Here is an 11,576-nt window from a genome sequence, read left to right on the forward strand (position 1 = left end):
GATTGTTGTAAAGATTAAATTAATTCATGGTGGGAAGCTTATTAAGGGCAGCATGGTAGAAGTGATCCACCCCAGGGCATAGGTTAGAGAGGGGTAGGTTGCACCACTGTGCACTCCAGCCTGGGCAACAGAGCAAGACTCCATCTCAAAAAAAAAAAAAAAACAAAACCACAGGCCAGGCGCGGTGGCTCATGCCTGTAATCCCAGCACTTTGGGAGGCTGAGACATGTGGATCACCTGATGTCAGGAGTTCAAGACGAGTCTGGCCAACATGGTAAAGCCCTGTCTCTACTAAAAATACAAAAATTAGCTGGGTGTGGTGACAGACAACTGTAATCCCAGCTACTTGGGAGGCTGAGGCAGGAGAATTGCCTGAACCCAGGAGGTGGAAGTTGCAGTGAGCCAAGATTGTGCCACTGCACTCCAGCCTGGGCAACAGAGCAAGATTCTGTCTCAGATAAATAGATAAATAAATAATTATAATATTATATAATATATTATTTATATTTATATATATTATATTGCTCTTGCCATATTGCCCAGGCAGGCAATATAATATATAATATATATTATAATGTATATAACATAAACTGTAATAATATTATGTATAATATAATAAAAATAATAAAATAGGCCATGTATGGTGGCTCAGGAGGCTGAGGCAGGAGGATCCCTGAGCCCAGGAGTTTGAGCCAGTCTAAGCAACACAGGGAGACCCCATCTGGAAAAAAAAAAAATAGGGCCGGGTGTGGTGACTCACGCCTGTAATCCCAGCACTTTGGGAGGCTGAGGCAGGCAGATCACGAAGTCAGGAGATCGAGACCATTCTGGCTAACACGGTGAAACCCCGTTCTCTACTACAAATACAAAAAATTAGCCAGGCATGGTGGCGGGTGCCAGTAGTCCCAGCTACTTGGGAGGCTGAGGCAGGAGAATGGCATGAACCAGGGAGGCGGAGCTTGCAGTGAGCAGAGATTGCGTCACTGCACTCCAGCCTGGGCAACAGAACGATATATATATATATTTATCTTTATATATATATTTATCTTTATATATATTTATCTTTATATATATTTATCTTTATATTTATCTTTTGAGATGGAGTCTTGCTCTGTCACCCAGGCTGGAGTGCAGTGGCACGATTCTCCTGCCTCAGCCTCCTGAGTAGCTGGGATTACAGGCAGGTGCCACCACACCCGGGTAATTTTTGTAGTTTTTTGTAGAAACCCCGTCTCTACTAAAAATACAAAATATTAGCCAGGCGTGGTGGTGGGTGTCTGTAGTCCCAGCTACTGGAGAGGCTGAGGCAGGAGAATGGCGTGAACCTGGGAGGTGGAGCTTGCAGTGAGCCGAGATCGCACCACTGCACTCCAGCCTGGGCGACAGAGCGAGACTCCGTCTCAAAAAAAAAAAAAAAAAAGAGCTGCTCTGGAGGTTGCACCAGCTAGGTGTACACCATATCTAAGACACTTAGGACAACACCTAGCACACTGTGAGCACTGAGGGAGTGAAGGATGTGCCATCCCAAAATATGTCAAATTGGGCTGGGCATGGTGGTTGTAATCCCAGTACTTTGGGAGGCCGAGGCAGGCAGATCACTTGAGCTCAGGAGTTCAAGACCTGCCTAGGCAATATGGCAAGACCATGTCTGTACAAAAAAACACAAAAATTAGCCGGACATGGTGGTGCTCATCTATAGTCCCAGCTACCAGGGAGGCTGAAGCAGGGGAATCACTTGAGCCCAGGAAGTGGAGGCTGCAGTAAGCTATGATCCTACCACTCACTCCAGCCTGGGTGACAAAGAGAGACTCTGTCTCAAAAATAAATAAATAAAACAAAAATCCCAAAACTCCAAATATGCCAAATCGATATATCAATTATTGAGTTAAAAAGCATGAGAAAGGCTGGGCGCGGTGGCTCACGCCTGTAATTCAAGCACTTTGGGAAGCCGAGGCAAGCTGATCACTTGAGCCCAGGAGTTCAAGACCAGCCTGGCCAACATGGTAAAACCCTGTCTGTACTAAAAATACAAAAATTAGCTGGGCGTGATGGTGCATGCTACTCAGGAGACCGAGGCATGAGAATCACTTTAACCTGGGAGGCGGAGGTTGCAGTGAGCCGAGATTGTGTCACTGCACTCCAATCTGGGTAACAGAGTGAGATTCCATCACCAAAGAAAAAAAAATAGAGGAAGTAAAGTTTCAGAAACAATGAGCTGACCACTGTTTTCCTGCATGTAACAAGCGATGAGGATTTATCTGGAAAAGGTACCCTCTCCATATAAGAGCAAGAAAATAGCCCTTATCTCCAGAGACTTAAAACTAAAGGCTACAATGGACCTCCATAAACATACTTAACAAAGTTACCTTTACTTTCACCAGTTTAGCACTCCCCCCATTTATCTCCTAGTGACTCCCAGGAAAAATTTACTGCCCCAGCCAGATTTTCTTTGTCCTGCCATTTCTTCTCAAATATATTGCTCTTTGTCTAAAACATATAAAGCATCTTATTTGGCCACTTCTTCAGACTTCACTCTTTTGTGTAGACCCCCCCGTACATGTGAAACAAAGTTTGTACACTTTTCTCTTGTTAATCTGCCTGGTGTCAGTTCGTTTTCAATCCAGCTCAAAAACCAACTAAGAGTTAAAAGGGGGGCTGGAGGTGATCTCTGGGTCCCTTGCAGTGTAGCGGACTAATTTAGGAATCAGACCAAGGGGTTGAGGAGGATACTTATTATTTAATTATTTAGGTGCACTGACCCAGTCAGATTAACATCCAAAGGACTGAGCCCCTAACAAAGAGTCAAGTTACCTTTTAAGCATTTCATGGGGCAGGGGGAGATCTGTGCAGGGGGAAGCATATTACAGAAGTGAGAAACAAAGACAGTTATTCAGTTGAGACATGCATTACATCATTTCTTACTTTTCAAGGAAAAACATGTTTTATGACTTGAGTTTATCTATCTACTGACCTTGCAGCCACACAGCTAGAGAAACAGGGTCTTCACAATGCCTGGGAAAGGGAGAGATAAGGCTCACTAGCCACAAACAGAAAAACAGGCAGTTAATTTTTAAAGGAGTCCACCTTTTTCTCTTCCTCAGGGGGAATTGGGTTTTCTTACATACAACTGAGTTTTTGCTTACACATTCTTTAATTTCTTTTAATTCCTGTTCCAGAAGCACTATGTAAATGTTTGCTATTATACTTTTTTCTTTTCTTTTTTCTTTTTTTTTTTTGAGACAGAGTTTCCCTCTGTTGCCCAGGCTGGAGTGCAGTGGCATGATCTCAGCTCACTGCAAGCTCCGCCTCCCAGGTTCACGCCATTCTCCTGCCTCAGCCTCCTGAGTAGCTGGGACTACAGGCGCCCGCCACCATGCCTGGCTAATTTTTTGCATCTTATGGAGAAATAGCCATAGCATTTAGCAACATGAAAGTCATTGATGATCTCAACAAGAACATTTTCAGTGGCGCTTTGGTAAAGAGAAGGAGACAAATGTGAGACAATGCAGATAGATAATTCTTTTATTTTGAGACGGAGTCTTGCTCTGTCGCCCAGGCTAGAGTTCAACGGCATGATCTCGGCTCACTGCAACCTCTGCCTCCCAAGTTCAAGTGATTCTTCTGCCTCAGTCTCCCCAGTAGCTGGATTACAGGCATGGTCCACCATGCCCCCGCTAATTTTTGTGTATTTTAGTACAGAAGGGGTTTTACCATGTTGGCCAGGCTAGTATTGAACACTTGACCTCAGGTAATCTGCCTGCCTTGGCCTCCCACAGTGCTGGGATTACAGGTGTAAGCCACCTTGCCCAGCCAATAATTCTTTTGTTTTTTTTTTTGAGACGAGATCTCGCCCTTTCGCCCAGGCTGGAGTGCAGTGGCACGATCTTGGCTCACTGCAACCTCCACCTCCTGGGTTCAAGTGATTCTCCTGCCTCAGCCTCCCAAGTAGCTGGGATTACAGGCATGCGCCACCCGCCCGGCTGGCTAATTTTTGTATTTTTAGTAAAGATGGGGTTTCACCATGCTGGCCAGGCTGGTCTCGAACTCTTGACCTGGTGATCTGCCCGCCTTGGCCTCCCAAAGTGCTGGGATTACAGGCGTGAGCCACTGTGCCCCACCAATTCTTTTGAGGAGTTTTGCTGCAGAGAAGTGGTTCTCAACTGGGGTGGAGGCAGGGTGGTGACTGTATTCCTAGGGGACATTTGGCAATGTCTGGAGACATCTGAGGTGGGGTGGGTGTTGCTTCTGGCATCGGGTAGATAGATAGTAGGGATGCTGCTAAACATTCTTTAATGTATAGGACAGCCCCCCACAGCAAAGTGGAGGAGAAATTTATATTCATGCCAGGCATGGTGGCTCACACCTGTAATCCCAGCTAGTTGGGAAGCTGAGGCAGGAGAATCACTTGAACCCGGAGGTGGAGGTTTCAGTGAGCCGAGATTACACCATGGCACTCCAGCCAGGGTGATAGAGGGAGATTCTGTCAAAAAGAAAAAAAAAATTTTTTTTAAATTCATATATTTAAGTAGCCAGTCCAAAATGTCAAAGTGTCAATGTGGAGAAGCCCTGTTGTAAAGCGAAGGAGGACATGGTTGGCAGCAGGTGGGTGAAAGAGAGGATTTTTGGCTCTTTCTCTTTCCCTAAGCAGCCTGAGGTAATCTGTGAAAATGGTTCGCTATTCACTTGACCGGGAGAACCCCACAAAATCATGCAAATCAAGAGGTTCCAATCTTCGTGTTCACTTTAAGAACACTCGTGAAACTGCTCAGGCTATCAAGGGTATGCATATACGAAAAGCCACGAAGTATTTGGAAGATGTCACTTTACAGAAACAGTGCGTACCATTCCGACGTTACAATGGTGGAGTTGGCAGGTGTGTGCAGGCCAAGCAGTGGGGCTGGACCCAAGGTCGGTGGCCCAAAAAGAGTGCTGAATTTTTGCTGCACATGCTTAAAAACGCAGAGAGTAATGCTGAACTTAAGGGTTTAGATGTAGATTCTCTGGTCATTGAGCATATCCAAGTGAACAAAGCACCTAAGATGCGCCGCTGGACCTACAGAGCTCATGGTCGGATTAACCCATACATGAGCTCTCCCTGCCACACTGAGATGATCCTTACGGAAAAGGAACAGATTGTTCCTAAACCAAAAGAGGAGGTTGCCCAGAAGAAAAAGATATCCCAGAAGAAACTGAAGAAACAAAAACTTATGGCACGGGAGTAAATTCAGCATTAAAATAAATGTAATTAAAAGGAAAAGAGGCCAGGTGCGGTGGCTCAAGCCTGTAATCCCAGCACTTTGGGAGGCCGAGGCGGGCGGATCACGAGGTCAGGAAATCGAGACCATCTTGGCTAACACGGTGAAACCCCGTCTCTACTAAAAATACAAAAAATTAGCCGGGCGTGTTGGCGGGCACCTGTAGTCCCAGCTACTCGGGAGGCTGAGGCAGGAGAATGGCGTGAACCCGGGAGGCGGAGCTTGCAGTGAGCCGAGAGCGCGCCACTGCACTCCAGCCTGGGCGACAGAGCGAGACTCCGTCTCAAAAAAAAAAAAAAAAAAGGAAAAGAAAAAAAAGAAGAGAGGATTTTTGTTTTCTGATCAGAGAAATATCATTTTTATATACTGATGGGAATGAAGGAGAATGTATCACTGGCTAACTGGTAGAAGAAAATTTGAGACTGGGCACAGTGGCTCGGGTCTGTAATCCCAGCACTTTGGGAGGCCAAGGTGGGCGGATCACTAGGTCAGGAGTTCAAGACCAGCCTGGCCAATATGGTGAAACTTCATCTCTACTAAAATTACAAAAATTAGTTGGGCGTGGTGGCGCATACCTGTAGTCCCAGCTACTCAGGAGGCTGAAGCAGAAGAATCGCTTGAACCCGGGAGGCAGAGGTTGCAATGAGCTGAGATTACACCACTGCACTCCAGCCTGGGTGGCAGAGTGAGACTCAAAAAAAAAAAAAAAAAAAGAAAAGAAAAGTTGATAATTCCTACAAAGAAATGGAGCTAAATCACACCTGTGAAACTGATAAACTTACACAAAGAATGTATGAAGCAAAAATATTTATAGAAAAAAAATTAGAGGCAAAAGGGGACCTACCTCCTCTGGAAATTATTTATTTATTTATTTATTTATTTATTTATTTATTTGAGACAGGGTCTCCCTCTGTTGCCCAGGCTGGAGTGCAGTGGCACAATCATACCTCACTGTAGCCTCAACTTCCCAGGCTTAAGTGATCCCTCCACCTCAGCCTCCCAAGTAGCTGGGACTATAGGCATGCACCACCACACCAAGCTAATTAAAAAAATTGAGTGTGTCTGTAGAGATGGGGTCTTGCTATATTGCCTAGGCTGGTCTTAAACTCCTGGGATCAAGCTGTCCTCCTGCCTTGGCCTCACAAAGTGCTGGATTACAGGTGTGAGCCACTGTGCCCAAATTTTATTTATTTATTTAGAGTTGTGTCTCTCTCTGTCACCCAGGCTGGAGTGCAGTGGCGAAATCATAGTTCACTGCAGCCTTGACCTCCTGGGCTCAGGCAATCCTTCCACCTCTGCCTCCTGAGTACTTGGGACTACAGGTGTGCAGTACCATGCCCAACTAATCTGGAAATTTCAAAATATTCATCTTGAAAATCAATTTATCAAAGAGAGGGTAGGTTCTATGGTTAGGTCCCATTAATATGATGTAATTCAGATCATACTGATTTTATTTTGTTTTGTTTTGTTTTGAGACAAGGTCTGGCTCTATCACCCAGGCTGGAGTGCAGTGGTGCAATCACAGCTCACTGCAACCTCTACCTTCTGGGCTCAAGAGGTAATCCCAGCTCAGCCTTCCAAGAAGCTGGGAATACAGGTACCTGCCACCACGCCCGGCTAATTTTTTTTGGTAGAGACAGGGGTTTTGCCATGTTGCCAGGCTGGTCTTGAACTGAGCTCAAGCTGAAACAGGAATTAAAATAAATCAAAAAATGTTTAAACAAAAACTCAGTTGTATATAAGAAAACCCAATTCCCCTTGAGGAAGAGAAAGAACTGGAGTCCTTTAAAATTAACTGCCTGTCTTTCTGTGGCTAGTGAGCCTATCTCTCCCTTTCCCAGGCATTGTGAAGACCCTGTTTCTCTAGCTGTGCAGCTACAAGGTCACTAGACAGATAATCTCAAGTTGTAAAACATGTTGTTCCTTAAAAAGTATGAAATAATGTAATGCATGTCTCAATTAAATAACTATCTTTGTTTCTCGCTTCTGTAATATGCTTCCGCCTGCACAGATCTCCCCCTGCCCCACGAAATGCTTGAAAGGTAACTTGACTCTTTGTTCAGGGCCCAGTCCTTTGGATGTTAATCTGACTGGGTCAGTGCACCTAAATAATTAAATAATTCCTCCCCAACCCCTCAGTCTGTCTAATTCCTTAATTATCCTGCAGCAAAGTGATCCACCCGCCTTGGCCTCCCAAAGTGCTGGGATTACACGCATGACCCACCATGCTTGGCCAGATCATACTGATTTTAATAATATTCAAAGGGCATGTATGGTGTTAAACCAACTTGGGACACACAGGAGATATATCCAAGGAGACTAGGCCTCCTCTTCCTCATGGAATCATATTCAGAAAGGATAATTTTGGAGCTGGAGGGCATGTTAAAGGTTATTTTCATTTTATGTGAGGAAACGGAAGTCCTGGGATGGTAATTGGCTGTGAATCGTTAGGTCGGCTGCGTAACAGATGCAGAATGACGTGGATACTGTGGAGTGTCGGGTCAAATACATTGGAGGAACAATTTATAAATATAAATGTTCTGCTCCACTTAAGTTCATCTCTAAATGTCCAGCAGCCTCCTAAGAATGAAAATCTTTCCCAGCTGCATTAGACATTTTTCTTAGATCTGTCTTTTGTACAAGGGGAAAAACATAACACTTATAAATTGCTCTAAGGGAAACATTACTTAACATCCCTTAAGTGTCTCCTGGCAGTGATAGGTTTCCTTTCAGTGGAAAAATAACTTCAGGACAAAGAATTTCCCTGAACAACTGGAGGGAATATATACCACCAGCATCCCAACCGATTTTCCCTCTTTTCAGTAAAGAGGATTCTGAGATGTCCAGATGGTCATTTTTATTTATGAGATAGTAGACAAGTAAAAAGACTTAAATAATGGTTTAGGGATAAATCTCAAGGGGATTTGTGATAAAATAGCAAATGGGTGACTTTTTAAAAGCACTCTGAAAGCAGGAACTCAGCTTGTATAACCATGTTCATTGCAGCATTCTTCACAGAAGATGGAAACAACCCAAGTGTCCATGAACAGATGGAGAAGCAAAATGTGGTCTGTCCCTACAAGGGAATATTATTCAGCTATAAAATAGAATGAAGGGCTGGACACGGTGGCTCACACCTCTAATCCCAGCACTTTGGGAGACTGAGGCAGACAGATCACCTGAGGTCAGGAGTTCAAGACCAGCCTGGCCAACATGGTGAAACCCCATCTCTACTAAAAATACGACAATTAGCCAGGTGTGGTGGTGGGTGCCTGTAATTCCAAGTACTCAGGTGGCTGAGGCACGAGAATCGCTTGAACCCAAGAGGCGGAAGTTGCAGTGAGCCGAGATTGCACCACTGCACTCCAGTCTGAGTGACAGCATGAGACTGTCTAAAAAAAAAAAAAATGAAGTTCTGAGTTCTGATACATGCTACAACATGGATGAATATGACTGAATCTCAAAAACATTACATTAAGTGAAAGAAGCCAAACACAAAAAGGACAAATATCGTAAGATTCCCTTTTTTTTTTTTTTTTTTGAGACGGAGGTCTCCGTCTGTCACCCAGGCTGGAGTGCAGTGGCACAATCTCAGCTTACTCACTGCAACCTCCGCCTCCTGGGTTCAAGTGATTCTCCTGCCTCAGCCTCTCAAGTAGCTGAGATTACAGCTGCCCACCACCCTGCCCAGATAATTTTTGTATTTTTCGTAGAGATGGGGCTTTGCCATGTTGGCCAGGCTGGTCTCAAACTCCTGACCTCAAGTGATCTGCCTGCCTCAGCTTCCCAAGGTGGTGGGATTACAGGCATGAGCCACTGTGCCCAGCTCACATGATTCCATTTATATGAAATGTCCAGGATAGGTGAATGCATACAGACAGAAAGTAGATTAGAGTTTACAGGGGCTGAATGGAAGCGGGGGAGTGGTTTAATGGGGACAGAGTTTCTATTGGGGTGATAAAAAAGTTTTCAAAATAGATAGTGGTGATGGTTGTACAACATTTTGAATGGAATTAATGCCACTGAATTGTACACTTAAAATAGTTAAAATGGCAAAGTTTATGTTACACATGAAAATAGTGTAAAATGCTAAACACCATTGAACATTTTATATGAGTGAATTGTATGTGAATTATTTTTCACAAGGCTGTTTTTATTTTATTATTATTTTTTATTTTGAGATGGAGTTTTGCTCTTGTTGCCCAGGCTGGAGTGCAATGGTGTGATCTTGGCTCAATGCAACCTCCACCTCCCGGGTTCAAGTGATTCTCCTGCCTCAGCCTCCTGAGCAGTTGGAATTACAGGCATGCGCCACCACACCCGGCTAATTTTGTATTTTTAGTAGAGACGGGGTTTCAACATGTTGTCCAGGCTGGTCTCAAACTCCTGACCTCAGTTGATCCACCCGCCTCGAACCTCCTAAAGTGCTGGGATTACAGGCGTGAGCCACTGCGCCCAGCCAACAAGGCTGTTTTTTTTTTTTTTTTTTTTTTTTTTGAGACGGAGTCTCGGTCTGTCGCCCAGGCTAGAGTGCAGTGGCGCAATCTCGGCTCACTGCAAGCTCCGCCTCCCGGGTTCACGCCATTCTCCTGCCTCAATCTCTCCAAATAGCTGGGACTACAGGCGTCCGCCACCACGCCCGGCTAATTTTTTGTATTTTTAGTAGAGACGGGGTTTCACCGTGGTCTGGATCTCCTGACCTCGTGATCCGCCCGCCTCGGCCTCCCAAGTGCTGGGATTACAAGCGTGAGCCACCGCGCCCAGCCCAAGGCTGTTTTTTAAAAGCCCACAAGACTTGAGTACAGAAACTGTGAAAAAGCTCAGAAAGAAAAAAAGTGACGATTGTTCAGGCAAGTGGTTCTCAGAAAACCAGAAAAGTGCCAATGTGGAGAATCTGTGATGTCCTTTGCCCTGTTGACAGGATAAAGTTTCAAGTCCTAGTCTGACCCTGGCTCTCAAAAATGTGAGGCATTCCCCCAGTCTTAACTTTCAAGACAAAAAAATGTGGGGCATTCCCTCCTGCTGGGGCAGCATCCTCCCCATCATATTCTACACCCTAAGGTTGCCTTCATGCCAGGCTTGACCATGTCATTTACCTGGGACCAGTATACCATTTTTGGATCTAGTCTGCCCAATTTGGCTCACTTCAGAGCTCAGTTGGTTTGAGAGCCACCTTTGCTAAATCTTCTCCAACTGACTTCAACAAAGCCTCTTTTTCTCTGGGCTTCTACTGAACTGGGCAGTCATGTGAACCTTGCAGTATTTCTTCACATCTATCTTGTTACACACATTTTCCATCAGACCATTATGGTCCTAGAGAGCAGAGACCACAATGACATCTCTTGTGCATCCTTTCAATAGCTGGCATAGTGCACCCAACAGAGCAATCTACTCATATTGTTGCATGAATGGGTTACTGAAAATTAACCCATTCATGCAACAAATGGGTTGTTTCAAAGTAACCACCTTTTGGCTGTGTGGGCCAGCTCTGGATTCTGACAGATTTAGGTTTAATTACCAATTTAGCCAACTTCCAGGTGTGTGAGTTTCAAAAAGTTAATTTCTGTAACCTTACCTTCTTCATCTGGAAAAGGGGATAATCTTGCATCTGCCACAAAAGTTTTTTTTGTTTTTTTGTTTTTGAGACAGAGACTTCCTCTGTTGCTCAGGCTGGAGTGCAGTGGTGTGATAACAGCTCACTGCAACCTCTGCATCCCAGATTCAAGCCATTCTTCCGCCTCAGCCTCCCAAATAGCTGGGATTACAGGAACCCACCAGCATGCCCAGTTAATTTGTTGTATTTTTGGTAGAGTCGGGGTTTCACCATGTTGGCCAGGCTGGTCTCGAACTCCTGGCCTCAGGTGATCCACCCTCCTCCCAAAGTGCGGGGATTATAGGCATGAGCCACCGTACCTGGGCTTTTTTTTTTTTTTTTTTTTTTGAGACAGAGTCTTGCTCTGTCACCCAGGCTGGAGTGCAGTGGCGAGATCTCGGCTCACTGCAACCTCCGCCCCCCAGGTTCAAGCGATTCTCTTGTCTCAGCTTCCCGAGTAGCTGGGATTACAGGTGTGTGCCACCACACCCAGCTAATTTTTAATTTTATTATTTTTAAATTTTTATTTGTTTTATTATTATTATTTTTTGAGATGGAGTCTTGCTCTTGTCGCCCAGGCTGGAACGCAATGGCACGATCTCAGCTCACTGCAACCTCTGCCTCCCGGGTTCAAGCAATTCTCCTGCCTCAGCCTCCTGAGTAGCTGAGATTACAGGCACCTGCCACCACACCCGGCTAATTTTTGTATTTTTAGTAGACGCGAGGTT

The 11,576-nt window shown here is 44.9% G+C and overlaps 1 pseudogene across 1 annotated transcript; it reads left to right on the top strand.

Moving 5' to 3' along the window:
* Positions 1 to 4,631: 4,631 nt before the first annotated feature.
* Positions 4,632 to 5,257, top strand: LOC115836998 (annotated as a pseudogene). Its single transcript, XR_004032059.1, has one exon. The product of XR_004032059.1 is annotated as a 60S ribosomal protein L17 pseudogene (transcript).
* Positions 5,258 to 11,576: the final 6,319 nt, after the last annotated feature.

The sequence above is a fragment of the Nomascus leucogenys genome, chromosome 10, assembly GCF_006542625.1.
Source record: "Nomascus leucogenys isolate Asia chromosome 10, Asia_NLE_v1, whole genome shotgun sequence".
In the NCBI taxonomy this organism is placed as follows: domain Eukaryota; kingdom Metazoa; phylum Chordata; class Mammalia; order Primates; family Hylobatidae; genus Nomascus; species Nomascus leucogenys.